The sequence below is a fragment of the Thermobia domestica genome, chromosome 9 (genome assembly GCF_964235325.1).
Source record: "Thermobia domestica chromosome 9, izTheDome1.hap1.1, whole genome shotgun sequence".
Classification (NCBI taxonomy): Eukaryota; Metazoa; Arthropoda; class Insecta; order Zygentoma; family Lepismatidae; genus Thermobia; species Thermobia domestica.
In genome coordinates, this window is record NC_137462.1 from 261,619,629 (window position 1) to 261,633,248 (window position 13,620).

Consider the following 13,620-nt stretch of genomic DNA (forward strand, 5'->3'; position numbering starts at 1 on the left):
GAGGAAGCAATGAAAACATTAAAATGAAAACCACAAAAATGTTTACTGTCGTTCTGTGTACGGATGAGTAACAAAAGATAGGACAACTTAGTACATTCAGAAGACAAAAACTTTAAAATAACGGAAAATAAAGCTCAGGAACAAATGACAATCGCTGCTTCCGCATGCATCGAAACAACACAAAAGTTATGAAACACCGCAAAGTGTCCTCATTTTACACGATTCCACGCTCTTCCTCCATTCTTTCAGGTTATCTCCGTATTACTTAAAAACAACCCAATTACTTTAATGCGGGTGCGTGAAACATACCAATAATTTATTTGAGTTATGCGATATGATGTATAGGGTAAGAGTAGTGCGGTTTTATAACTTTTCCCGCCCTCTCCGCTACTTGCCTAACCACAATTTATCCCATCATGCCCCGCGTTACTCCTTTTACAAGCAATATTTATGTTGGCGCTATATCATATTGTTGGTTGTTTCTGTTATTGTTAGTAATTGTGCACGGGACGAAGCAGTGTCCCGGCTATTGATCCCGCGGATGAGCGCAGCTAGCGGTGGTAGAACTGAGAGAAGACTATCACTTCACACACACACATACTAACACACCGAATACTGTACACGCGCGCGCGAAAAGACTTCTAAGTCCCGCCTGCCAACCCCGCTCTGGTTCAGTTGATTGTCAGACAGCGCCAGTGTTTCCGTCGGCTTCGGGAAAACGAGGCGAACTGCGATTTGTGTGGGTCCTTTTTTCGACCGATCGGTGAGTATCTACAATTTTCGAACTTCACATTTCTTCGCTTTTGTTTGTCGACCATAGAGACGAAACCACTCGCAAATTATGACCGTTTTAACAGCGTGAAGATGTAACTGAACACGTGACATGAAAACTTCTTCAATTGTCAAAAACTGGATCCTTCGTCGAAAAGATCTTTCCAGCATGTAAACATAACATGTTTATGTTTGTCAACATTTTCACAATGATTGACAAGTGTATAAATTTATTCAAAATACTTAAAAGGGTAGCTAAATAATATCTTAATCTAGATATATATTTTGTTTTGTGTAATTTGTGTGATAAAAGTTTTATACCTGCGAAAAAAATTCAGTTTGCAAGAAATTTGGAAGTCTAAATCAAAACAAAACACAATGACTATCGAAAATTTAGACAGTAAATTTGCTTTTAATATGCATAATTTTATCTACTGTAAAATTTTTCACTCGAATATTTTGTTGACAGATCTTACTAAAAAAAAAGAAGAAAACATTTAAACGTTATGTGCGGCTTTGCGTTCTAAATGTAAATGTTACCATATGTAACGGATTTACAGTTTTATTTTTTGAAATGATTATAAGTTTCTTCTCCAAAGGGATCGTTCTAAAAATTTTGAGACATCAAAATAATGGTACGGTTTCATTCATACTCCAGTTTGATCGAAAATAGTAAAATAGTTATTATTACATTTTTCGCACTCGCTTAATTATTTTTTTATTTGTGTACTAAATGATAATATAGAATAAATACTTTCTTGTCTTTGACAGTTTTCAAAATATTTACTAAAATTATTATTTCATCACGTCATAATATACAGAAACAATACATCCAACCAGAAATCATAACAGTTGATACGATGACGTGTGTTAAGTTTCGGAAATATTCACCCAAATGTAGCTTACTATAAAGAATTCTTCATATCGTATGTGATAAATATATGTTCTAGCTCTAAGGAATTGATTTTAATTTCAACAAGTTCATACGTTGTAACAATACATTTGCTTTAACGAAATAAAAGTGTAAACCACAACAATCTTCACGGATAATGGAACCCGGCATACCTAGAACAAGCAATTCCACTTTTATATTGAAATACATTTTATATGCTTAAAATTTATGGTACCTTTCAGGTTAAAAGACGTGGTTCTACGTATTAAAATGTAATTTGTCTCACCTCAGTTTCTAGAGGGAATCGAACCTGGGTCTTGTATATGAAAAGTAAGGACGCTCATCATTCAGTCATGAGAAAGTTTTAAGCATACATTTTTTTATATAACTCTTAACGCTAACACAACTAAAGGAAGAGAAACTGAACCAAAATTATGTTGGAGACATCTCAGAAAGTACATATTTGAACAAGCAGTGGACCCTGACTGGGAAACAACTTTCTGGATTTTACAACCACTTTAACCAAATTTACAAGGTGATAAAAGCACTTCTGCGAAGATTCTGTTCAACTTCTGTCTAGATGTTGTAAATCACAAGAATTTTACTGTCAAACTCTTCTTCTTTCAATGTCCACAGGATGTTAAATTAACAGCAAATAAAAACAAACAGCTGACCCTCCAAATCCATAGTGTGGGTATAGCAATGTAGGTGTGTGTATAAAGAATCATCCTGTTTCCTTTTTGAGTTATATTTTTTGATTATGATTTGCTTTATTCAATAACATGACGATGGGAACTCACTTGTTTTTATTGAAAAAGAACAGTGTTCCTAAAAAGTTGTTTCAAAAACACTTCTTCCTCTGAAACTTATATATAACGGAAACAAACCGATATAATAATTTGCTATTTAAAAGAAAAGTCGTAAGGTAGTACCTAGAACCAATGTTGATGTCAGAACATTACTCTTTCCATGCCTCTGAACTTCTAAGGATTATACCATATAAAATGGCATTTTAGGCCAGTTTCATTGCTTTTCTTATGAGATTTTTTTTTTCACAAACCAAACCATAATTATTTTCGCGGTATTGCCTTGCTCACCGTGTTTGAAAATATTTAAAATGCAAATCTGTTTGCTGTAAACTTCTGAATGTCAAGGACGAGGGAAATACTAGACCCAAATATTCTTTTGGGAAATAGTGGCTTAGTGGCGGAGCACTCATATCTGCTGCGAGGGGTCCCCAGTTTGATCCCAAGCCAGAAAGTTTGTGGTGGACGATTCATGTCTGTGGGTGTTTTGAGGATTCTCCTGTTTTCTCTCATCCCCTCACTTCATTGGTTATTTTATAATCATTAACTTTCAATAACCGTCCATCAGCTGTGGCTTAACGGAGATTTAAGAATTCTCCGCGAGACGTGAAATTGGAAATTTCATTTCTCAAATTTTCCCGTTTTGAATATGCTTTATTAGTCTTTCTATTATTCTGGTTCTTCCGTTCTTATCGCAGTCTTACTCGGCCAAAATATATATCACTGCCTTAGTTCTCCTTTCTCTTTTAGTATAAAACAGAGTTTTCTAATTCCAGTGTCGCGAGACTTTTATCATACATTTCAGAATAAAAAATGAATGGACAACTTGTGATAGAATAATCCTCTTTGTTGTTGGTGGTGGTCAAGCTATTGATTTCTATAAGTTTGTACGAGTAACATTCAATGATGATACTAGATATACCATCAGTAAATGGGTGTCATATGAAATGGTGTATATTAATAAGGTGTCGCCTTAAGGAAAGATTTACGCGATGACGCTACGATGTAATGATTAACGATATTTCGTGTATATAAGCCGCATATTTAATGTTTGCCTATAATTTTAGAAAACATATTAACGTGCCACAAATAACCTGGAAACTGTTTTTTATTTATTCATTTAATTATAACAGGTTTCAAATAGAGCACTAGGCCATTTTACACTGAAACATTTTAACAATCTGATAACATAACACTTTAATAACAATTTAAGTTCAAGATGGTACAACACAACAGCGACATTACAAAAATAGCTTATTTATAGATGATCTGAAAGTATAATCACATGTTAAAAATGTCTACAGTTTCTGGTAACTGATTATAGGTACTGATAATTCGGTTTAGAAGGGCCTTTGGAAGAACGTTTTGAGTGTCAGCTTTGTGAAATCAACTGAAAATAGAAACACAGCTTCTACACGTCCACATAACTTCATTTCTAGTACAAACATTCTCTTTAAAAGAATCTATAGCTGTAGAAACTATTTCACCTTCATTGCATAGCAAATACCTTATGAACAATGGTAACTCATGCTTGAAGTACATGTGTAACAAATAAGTGCTTCTATGCTTTTCTAACTTGATTGAATGGCAGGTAATGTTACCCAACGACAATGATATTTCATGCGTCAAAGCCATGTTTACCAAGTAAGTGCTGCTGTATTCTTCGCAATTAATTAGATGGCAGGCAACGTTATCCCAACAACAATGATGATTCATTCGACAAGATCATGTGTACCAAGTAAGTGATGCTGTGTTCTTCTCACTTAATTGAATGGCAGGCAACGTTGACCCAACAACAATGCTTACTCACCTGTCAAAGTCACGTGTACCAAGTAGGTGCTGTTGTGTTCTTCCCATTTAATTAAATGGCAGACAACGTTATCCCAGTAACAATGATGATGTATTCGTCAAGGTCACGTGTACCAAGTAAGCGGTGCTGTGTTCTTCCCACTTCATTGAATGACAAGTAACGTTAATCTAACAATAATGATGATTCATCCGTCAAGGTCACGTGTGCCAAGTAAATGCTGCTGTATTCTTCTCACCTAATTGAATGGCAGGCAATGCTATCCCAGCAACAATGAAGATTCATTCATCAAGGTCACGTGTACTAAGTGCTACTGTGTTCTTCATACTTAATTGAATGGCAGGCAACGCTAACCTAACAATAATGATGATTCATCCGTCAAGGTCACGTGTACCAAGGAAGCGGCATTGTGTTGTTAGATGTGGGAATTTTCTCGCATGTATTAGCCACAAACACTTATTTTTTACTTTATTTTTATATAGAAAAGTACATCTTATACACGTGAGACTACGGCGAAAAATATATATTTCACATTTACTTAAGGGCCTTGGCTCTCATATTTATAATCCGAAATTTTCTTTCAATCTATAATACCTACTATGCATTTTGAAAATAATTATTAACATGGGAACATCTACAATGACAGATAACATCAAATTCAGCGTAGGTCAATGATTCGCATTCTTGCTTTTCAGTTGGGATATTCTTATTTAGAATCATGCTGCAGGTCAAGTTTCTTCCATATTTTTCATCGATCCCTTCAGCGAATGACGGGATATAATCTTTAATATGTCAGACATGACCTACTTTCTTTCAAAAACTCCTTCTCTAAATTGCAAAGGATGTTGATCTGCTTTTAGTGTTCATTTTAAAATGACTCTTGTTCAGTGACGGCACCAGCTTTAATTTCCTGGGGGAACAAGCAAAGGGGCAGAGACATTTTGGGGGGCAGAATTTTTATTTATTTATTTCTTATTATTTTGTATATTGAAACTAATAGTTACTGCTTGCGTTACATTACAATACAGCAGGCGCGCACTTATAAATTTCTGTTGGGAGTAATCCAAAGTCCAATACCATAAGACCAATACTACAAGGTACTATGTCTTCGTAGTATTGAACCAGTATTATGCTGCATCCAAAAAGACAAGAAGTAATTGTTAAATATTGCGCCACCTCTATTGTCAGAAAAATTATAGATTTAGATGTCTTATAAGAATAGAAAGAGTACATATCAATTGTAAGATTAAATCTTTAGGTTACATCAATCATTTCGCTGCTAATTAAATATAGTTTCCGTTTGGGTGCAGCCCTGAAGTACAAGGGTCTGAGGGAAGACGGGGAGCGATTAATTCCTTTCGTCCTGGAGGCCGCGGTAGCTCAGTGGAAGAGCGTTCACCTCTGATGCATGGGGATCTTTGGTTTGATACCAGCGCGCGCTAAGTGAACTTTGAGGTGGATAAGCACCGTCTGCGTGAGTTATCTCGGGGTTCTACCGTTTTCTCCCACTTTCTTCATTCTACTATTTCATTTGTTGCTCATCATCACTGTCTCATTTAGCCTAGCCGGCATAATCGTGGGACGTAAAACTGAAATATTTCATTTCTTTACCTATTGTCCTGTAGCGTCGTAACTACTTCAACTGTGCGTGGAGCATTGTCAGTACCAGTAAAAGCAGTGGCGGCCGGTGGATTGTGGTTTCGGGTGTTGCAGTACGAACGATAAGAGACAGAAGATATAAAGTTGACTCATTGACTAATCAGTATAACTTTAGATGCAAATGCTATGTGACATGTTAAATTAAATAAAATTCTGTTTTTAAAAAATAAAAAAATGCAGAACATTTTATCCGATTAATCACCTTAATTAATTAGTAAGTTCATTCTCCTCTCTTTGGTTGGAGCAAATCTGTCTAATACATGCTGGTTGAACTCTGGTATTCTTATTGTCAGGTCTTTTTCGATGGAAAGCATAACCAATGGTGATAACCTTTCTTGGGACATTCAATTCCTTGAAAGTGTCAATTCTTCCTCATGTGGAAAAAAACTTTTCGTCTTTTCGTGACGCCATAGGTACTGTTAATATTAATTTCAAAGCTTTGTAGATACACTAAATATTTTTTCTAGATTATTGGGAACGTTTCATACTAGCAAACTCAGTCCTTGACAGTGATCCGAATTCCTCTTCAGCGTTGACTGAAGAGAGTTCGTAGCAGAGATTAGTGTTATAAAAAATGTACATTGAACACACGTTATTCACAGTTTATCCAGGAAAATTTAAAATAAATTGAGGAAATGTATCTGGTGTAGACAACACTACTGCATAAGATATCCTATAAATTTAAACTGGATTTTTTTTTTCGAAAACTCTCCTGAATTGCCTTTTGCTTGTTTTGTCTAAGCCTTAATTGCAAATTTTTCCTCAGTTGAAAGCTGGTCAATGTTTTTTGTAAGTTATTTACAGAAGTCATGGTATACAATTCATTCAGAATTTGTAGGTTATTTACAGAATTAAAGTAACCTAATAATTAAAAACCAAAACAGCTGATACAAAATAGGTACTGGTATATGAATTCCTAATGCCACATATTCATATATCAACACACACACATGTGCGTAAAAGAAAAAAACTACATTCCAAATCATCCGTCTTGCTTGTTACGCAATGCACGATGAACACAATACACTTCCACATGAGGCGAAACAATGTTTACTAATGTGATATGTTCTGGAAAGATGAAGGATCAGCATATAACAGAAGCCAAAAAATCAAAGAACATCAAAACAAACAGCACTGCCAGTTCTACACCCAGAAATGTTAACTGGGAGGGGTCCAAAGTATTTGAGGGAGGTCTAATGCGTCTACATAATATGGAACCTGTATTATACTCCACCCGAAGAGACGATAAGTAATTCTTACTTACTGTCACCTATATTTTTAGAAAAAATGATAGAACGATTGTTTTTATAAGAAAAGAATAGTACATGATGAGGCGTAAAATAAAATATTTAGCCTACATCAATCGTTTCTGTGTTAAAAAAAAAAAGTATAGTTTATTAAGAAAGTCTACAAATGTTAGTCAAGTTTCGAAATTTTTGGGAGGTATGGACCCGGTGGACCCCCTCGTGGCTACGCCCCTGAGCATTGCTAACTAGTCCCAAATTCAATGTGGCGTTCCCCATCATACAGTTTTATGTGGAAATTATCAAGAGTATAAAATATACTTATTTTATAAAAGAAATATATTTATACTAAAATACTATCCACAGAGGGGGGGAGCGATTCTACATACTGACTTATTAATATTTCATTCACAAATTACTGTAGAAGAAGCCTTCATTATCAATATAAGCTAAGAATTAACTTGTAAATGCGGGTTTACTTTCATTTGTTTTCTCCTCTACTAAATATTTTCTTTCTTATTTTGTAATTTTGCAATCACTTTTTTTAATTGTCATTATATTGATTTGCTTCAGTATGGTCCCGTAATTTAAAAATATGAATGTATAAAAAGAAATTCCATTTGTTAATTGCTAGTGAAAGAAAATTCAGAAATCTTATTTAGCGTGAAAAAACTTCTCGTTCACTGGAAACCGTGCTGTGTTGCAGAAGCACTGCTACGACCAGTCCCTTTAACTTCTGAGATAGGGGAAAGGAGACTTAACATTTGCTCCAATTGCCGCGCTGAAGGAATCTGGTGGTTGCATGCTCGCTGCAACACAATGTAAATTAGAGACTCTGTGACGGATTATTTTTCGCTTTTTAAAACGGATTAACGGAACGGACAGCTACAGAGATAAAAAAATATGTTATTTAAAATGTATATATGCAAGTATTAAAAAATATTTGTTCTGTTTTTTACTACTATTGATGATAATATTTTTTTCTTGAAATACTTTGGTCGTTGCGCAACGCTGCAACACTAACATTAGCCGCCACTGAGTAAAAGTAACAAATATCAATTTTATAAGTGTTGAATTAGAAGATTATTCACCATAAAAATATAAAAACGAAAGTGTTTATGTTTGTAACTTAACAGCTATTGAACCATTTGATCTCGATCAGGTGGTTCAAGAGTTATTAAGTTACAAATCTCGATCAAATATCTCAAAAAATCTCGATTAAATTTTCAAAATAGATGAGGTTCGGACCTAGGATGGATGTTATTACTTCACTTTGAAAGTACAACTTGAGGGAGGATATATATATATGACTTCCGATGACTTTAAGTTCAAATTCGGCCCCCATTAGTACTTCTAAGTGGGGACATGTAAAAATAATTGAAAATAACCAATATTAGTGTTGAATTTATAGTTTGTGGGGACATGTAAAAATAAATTAAAATAACCAATATTAGTATTGAAGTAATAGTTTTTGAAGTCCCTAAGTTGATTGGTGACAGTTTTGGTACCCTTTATGTCCAAAATGAAACGTATTCTCCTCCTGCGAAGAATGGGTATTCTGCTAGTTTACTATAAAAGATTTTTATGCTTTTAATTGATTGGCTGAAATTGAACAACCTTTTCAGTGCCCATGGTATATGGGAGGGAGTTATTGTTTTCAGTATAACCTGAGTCCTACTTGAATTTTCACCAGAGATTTTGGGCATTTAATGGAGATCAAACACAGAGTCACCTGAACGTTTGAACTTTGTTTACGTAGTGACATCATTTAATGTGTTTAATTTTAGGAGAAAAGTAATCTAATGTATTAGCCACTCAGCTTCGCAATCAAAAGGTCCCAAACTCAAATTCAGTAGCTGGCTATCCTGATTGACGTTTTCTATTGTTTTTCCTTTGTTCCAATACGTAAACCGGGATGACATGTTTAGATACTATCCATGGCTGTCTTCCTTTACCTTGGTTTTCCAGTATAGTTGATTGTTATTACACATACGATACATCTCCCCAGCCTTTAAGTTTGGTAATAAAAATTCAACTTGCTAATTAAAATTGGTGGTTAATGATCAGACAGTGTTGCCGGAGAGACTACTTTAACGTAAGATAAAGTTGTTTTTTTTTTTTTTTTTTTTTTTTTTTTTAGAAATTAAAAATAACTGAGCCTAATGAACCTCACATACAACAACAATGATTAAAGTTTGTGATTCATGACTCAGAGGCAATAAGACTCAAGATCCATTAGACCCGGTAAACTAGACAAACCATGTATGTATCTATGTATTAATAGTGTCAATGTATTGCACTGAAAGATAATTGCAAGATGTATAGGGATATAAAGGCGTGATACTTATAAATAAAGAAAAGGAATCATTAAAATTGTATTTCTTACGAAGGATTATCAAAATTAATCAAGTGAATGTATAAAACTTTAGTTACTGTTTCCCGCGAGATAAAATTTGAGTTGATTTGTCTCAAAAAGGTGTGCTGAAATTGCAGTCTCGTCTCGAAAAGTCAGCCTGTCTTTCCGAGCTATCAGGTCTGTCTGAGTCTCTGGATCTGTCCAGGTCATTGGATCTGTCTGGGCCTGAAAAGCCAGAGCCAGACCAGGGTGACCTGGACAGAAGTCGTGACAGATGTCCGAGTGGTCGTTACGTTACCAGGTTTGTCCGAGTTCTCAGGTCTGTTCGGTTCACCGCGCCTTTCCGAGCCATCGGGTCTGCCTGAGTGTCTGTGTCTGTCTGGATCACCGGATCTATCTAGGTCTGAGAAGCCATAGCTAGCCCAGAGTGACGTGGACAGAAATGATGACACAGGTGCCCCAGTGGTCGCCACATTACCGGGTCTGTCCAGGTCAGCGGATCTCTTCTGTTCACCTCGTCTTTCCGAACCTTCAAATCTGCCTCAATCTACGAGGCTGTCCGGGTTACCTGACCTGTCTGGTTTTGAGAAACCAAAGCCAGACCAGCGTGACCTGGACAAAAGCTCTGATACAGGTGTCCATGTGGTCGCCACCTTACCAGGTTATCAGGTTTGTTCGGTTCACCGCGTTCTTTCCTGGCTATCAGATCTGCCTAAGTCTGCCCAGATCACGGATCTGTCTGGGTCTCAGAGGCCAGAGTTAGACCAGTATGATCTGGACAAAAATCATGACATAAGTGCCCCAGTGGTACGTAATCCATTCCATCACTACATCGTAAATGATATTAGTGTGAAGACAATATAACATTTTAAAATTAGAATAATAATTTAAATAGAAACCGTTGTTCCTACTTAATACTCCATTACAAAAAGAAGTTTAAACAGTGACTAGTATTGTTTTGTATTTTAAACTAATACTTTAGGAATGCGTTTATGCACATTTTTCTCACAGTATGATGCATTAAGATATATATATATATGAAAATTAAATAATAAGAATTCAAAACTATCGAGTGAATATATTTCTGTTAGTTGTCGCTGCTGTTTACTTTCATACAACTTTTACATTTTCACATTATCAATTTTGACATAGAGATATCACAATTCTGCCTACAGCTCTGCCTCTTATTTCATGATTCTTCTGTCTTCCTTCACTACAAAACGTCAACAGTTGCATATATGGTATTAGTTTGATCTAGTACGGAACCAAAATACTGTGTGTTGCGATTATTATTATTATTATTATTATTATTATTATTATTATTATTATTATTATTATTATTATTATTATTATTATTATTATTATTATTATTATATTGATGTTTTAAATGTTCTCTTGAAATTGAGTTGTCACATTTCACAAACGTTTCGGCGATTTTACACGAGAACAATCAACTAGCAAGGAAAAATGGACTGACACACCCTCTTTCTCTGATCTGGCTGGGGGCACGGTGCCACAGTGACAGAGTGTTTGTCTATGGTGCTTGGGGTCCCTGGTTCGATTCTTGATCAAGTAAACTTATGGACAGCATCGTGTCCGTGGGTTTTCCTCGGACTTTTCCATTCTACCATTTCTTCCATTATCATTCGCTTGGCTTAATCATCGTCTCTCTTAGGCTACAATTTCTGGTTACAACACTGTTCGTATATTGGATAAAACGTAAATAGATGGTGACAAGCAGGTATTTTTTATACATATTCAGTACCACAATAATAATATGTTTCACTGCAGATTTTTCCTATTTGAATTGGAAATTGTATTTCAGCACTTCAGATTTGAACAGATAGATAGATCCCGAGAGAAAACTCATTTTTTGGACGATAAATGTGAATCCAAAACATTTGTTGCCATTTATTACTGTTTGTGTTCTATAACATTCACCGTTTAAACCTGAACTGGTTGATTTCTACCACTTCCGGTTTGAATAGAGGATTAAGGGAGAAAATGAAACCTATTTTTGAGACATTGAACTAATTGCAAAACACGTCTTTACGATATCTTTACCGGTTTTGCTCTAAGGAAATCAGTATTGAAATCGGAAGTATTAGTAAGTTTTAACCACTTCCGGTTTTCGTAGGATGTTGAAAGTGGTAGTGATATGTTCCACTGATATGTTGAATCTATTAGAGAAAAACGATTGTAGCTATATGTTATAATTTTTGTTCTATGGCGATAAATGTTTACGCTGGAAATGGTTAATTTCTACCACTTCCAGTTTGAATGGAGAGTTAACGTAGGAGATGGAACCTATTCTTTGGAAACATAATCAATTACCAATAATAATAATAATAATAATAATAATAATAATAATAATAATAATAATAATAATAATAATAATAATAATAATAATAATAATAATAATCACCACCACTTGGTATAACAGCTCATTTGCGAGCCTAAGCCTGCTCCAGCGCCATCTGCTAGCGATCGGCTGAATTACGTCTAGCTTAGCGACGAGCACGTGATGATCACACTGCGTCGCTCTGTCTCTAACAGATGTATCACTAGTTATCCAGTCCTAGTAGCCGTCACATCTTGTTTTCACGTGACTTCCCAGTTTGCCTCACGACGATAAGTGGACGCCGAAAATTGGGGAAGCACCGGCCGGAAATCGAACAAGGGACCACGCAGACATGAATCCAACACTGTAACCACTAGAGTACGGCATCCCGTTACAAAAATATCCTCCTCGATATTTTTTTTACCGTCTTTGCTCTTATATCTGTCGGTAGATACACAGGCAAATATAGACGTTCTATAGGACTTCCGACACTTATGCTTAGCATAGTTTAAAGTTTAAGAAACATAAATGTAAAGTTCACAACATACGAAGTACTTCCGTGAAGGAATAAAGACAGATCAGGAAACACAAAAATAACATTATAATTTTTTCCAAGATTAGGACATAAATGCATTTCCTTATCAGGAGAACCGGATATTCAACCGCAGTCATTTCTGGTATATTGCGATTCGTTTGCATGTTTGTTTATACATATGGAGAAAAATTAGCAAGAGCATTGCCCTTTATTTAGTTGAAAACTCATTACGAATACACCCCCATTATTCTCTGCTATGTGTTCACATTCTTATGTATTCTCTGCTATGTTATATAGGGGTTGGAAAATAAGTCATACTCTTTTATCAGCTCTGCTATGTTAAAAAAAAAGCTTGTACCCTTTCTTGTGTAATCGCTGCTATGTTATATAAGGGTTGATAAAAGTGCTCATAAAAGAAAACGAACACACCCCCAAAAAGTGCTCGTAAAAGGGAATGAATGCACCCCTAAAATGGAGTCATAAAAGAGAACGAATTTTCGGGATGTTCGATTTTCCATGGGTGGACGGTACGTGGGTTATGGCGTATCGTGCGACAATTGACTACCGAGTACTTCGTATCAGGTGGGACCTGGATTGAGCAAGTATGGCTTAATATGGCCCAGATCGATCATTTTTACACTACTCTCATTATATATATTTTAATAATGTAATTTCATATATTTTGTTATGAAATCTCAATTTTGTTTATGGGGAGGGGACACGGTGGCTCAGTAATAGAGCACTTACGTCGGGTGCGTGGGGTCTTTGGCTCAATCCCTAGTCAAATAAATTTGTGGTGGACATTATCGTGTCCTTCAGGGTATTTCCGTTTCCTCCCACTTTCTCATTCTACCAAACCTTCCATCGTCATTCAGTTGCTTTAACCATCGTCTCCCTTAGCTTAAACGGCATAATCGTTGGAGGTTAAACTGAAAAAGCTTGAAAGATTTCACAATTGTTGTTACAATTTAAAACCAATATTTTCTCACCCTGCGCGGTTGGATTGTTATCATTTTCAGCGTTTTATTTGAAATCCAAATTTCGTTCATAATGGAGAAAGAGATATGATGGTATAAATCGCCCTAATTCTGGGTATACAGAATTCCTATCAATTCCAGACAACCATATAACCTTCTTTAGATCAGGTCCTATACCCATCATGGGATATTCAGTCTCGCGGTAGAAACTGCTGTTAAGTATAAATATTGC

General features: G+C 35.6%; 1 protein-coding gene across 2 annotated transcripts in view; it reads left to right on the top strand.

The window, feature by feature from the left end:
* Window positions 1–656: 656 nt before the first annotated feature.
* Window positions 657–13,620, top strand: part of SPR (G protein-coupled sex peptide receptor) — a 2,424,528-nt gene continuing 2,411,564 nt past the window's right edge. For both annotated transcript variants that reach the window (XM_081726000.1, XM_081725998.1), the window contains exon 1: window positions 657–763. The gene's annotated coding sequence lies outside the window, so the exon portion shown is untranslated. The remainder of the gene's footprint in view (window positions 764–13,620) is intronic.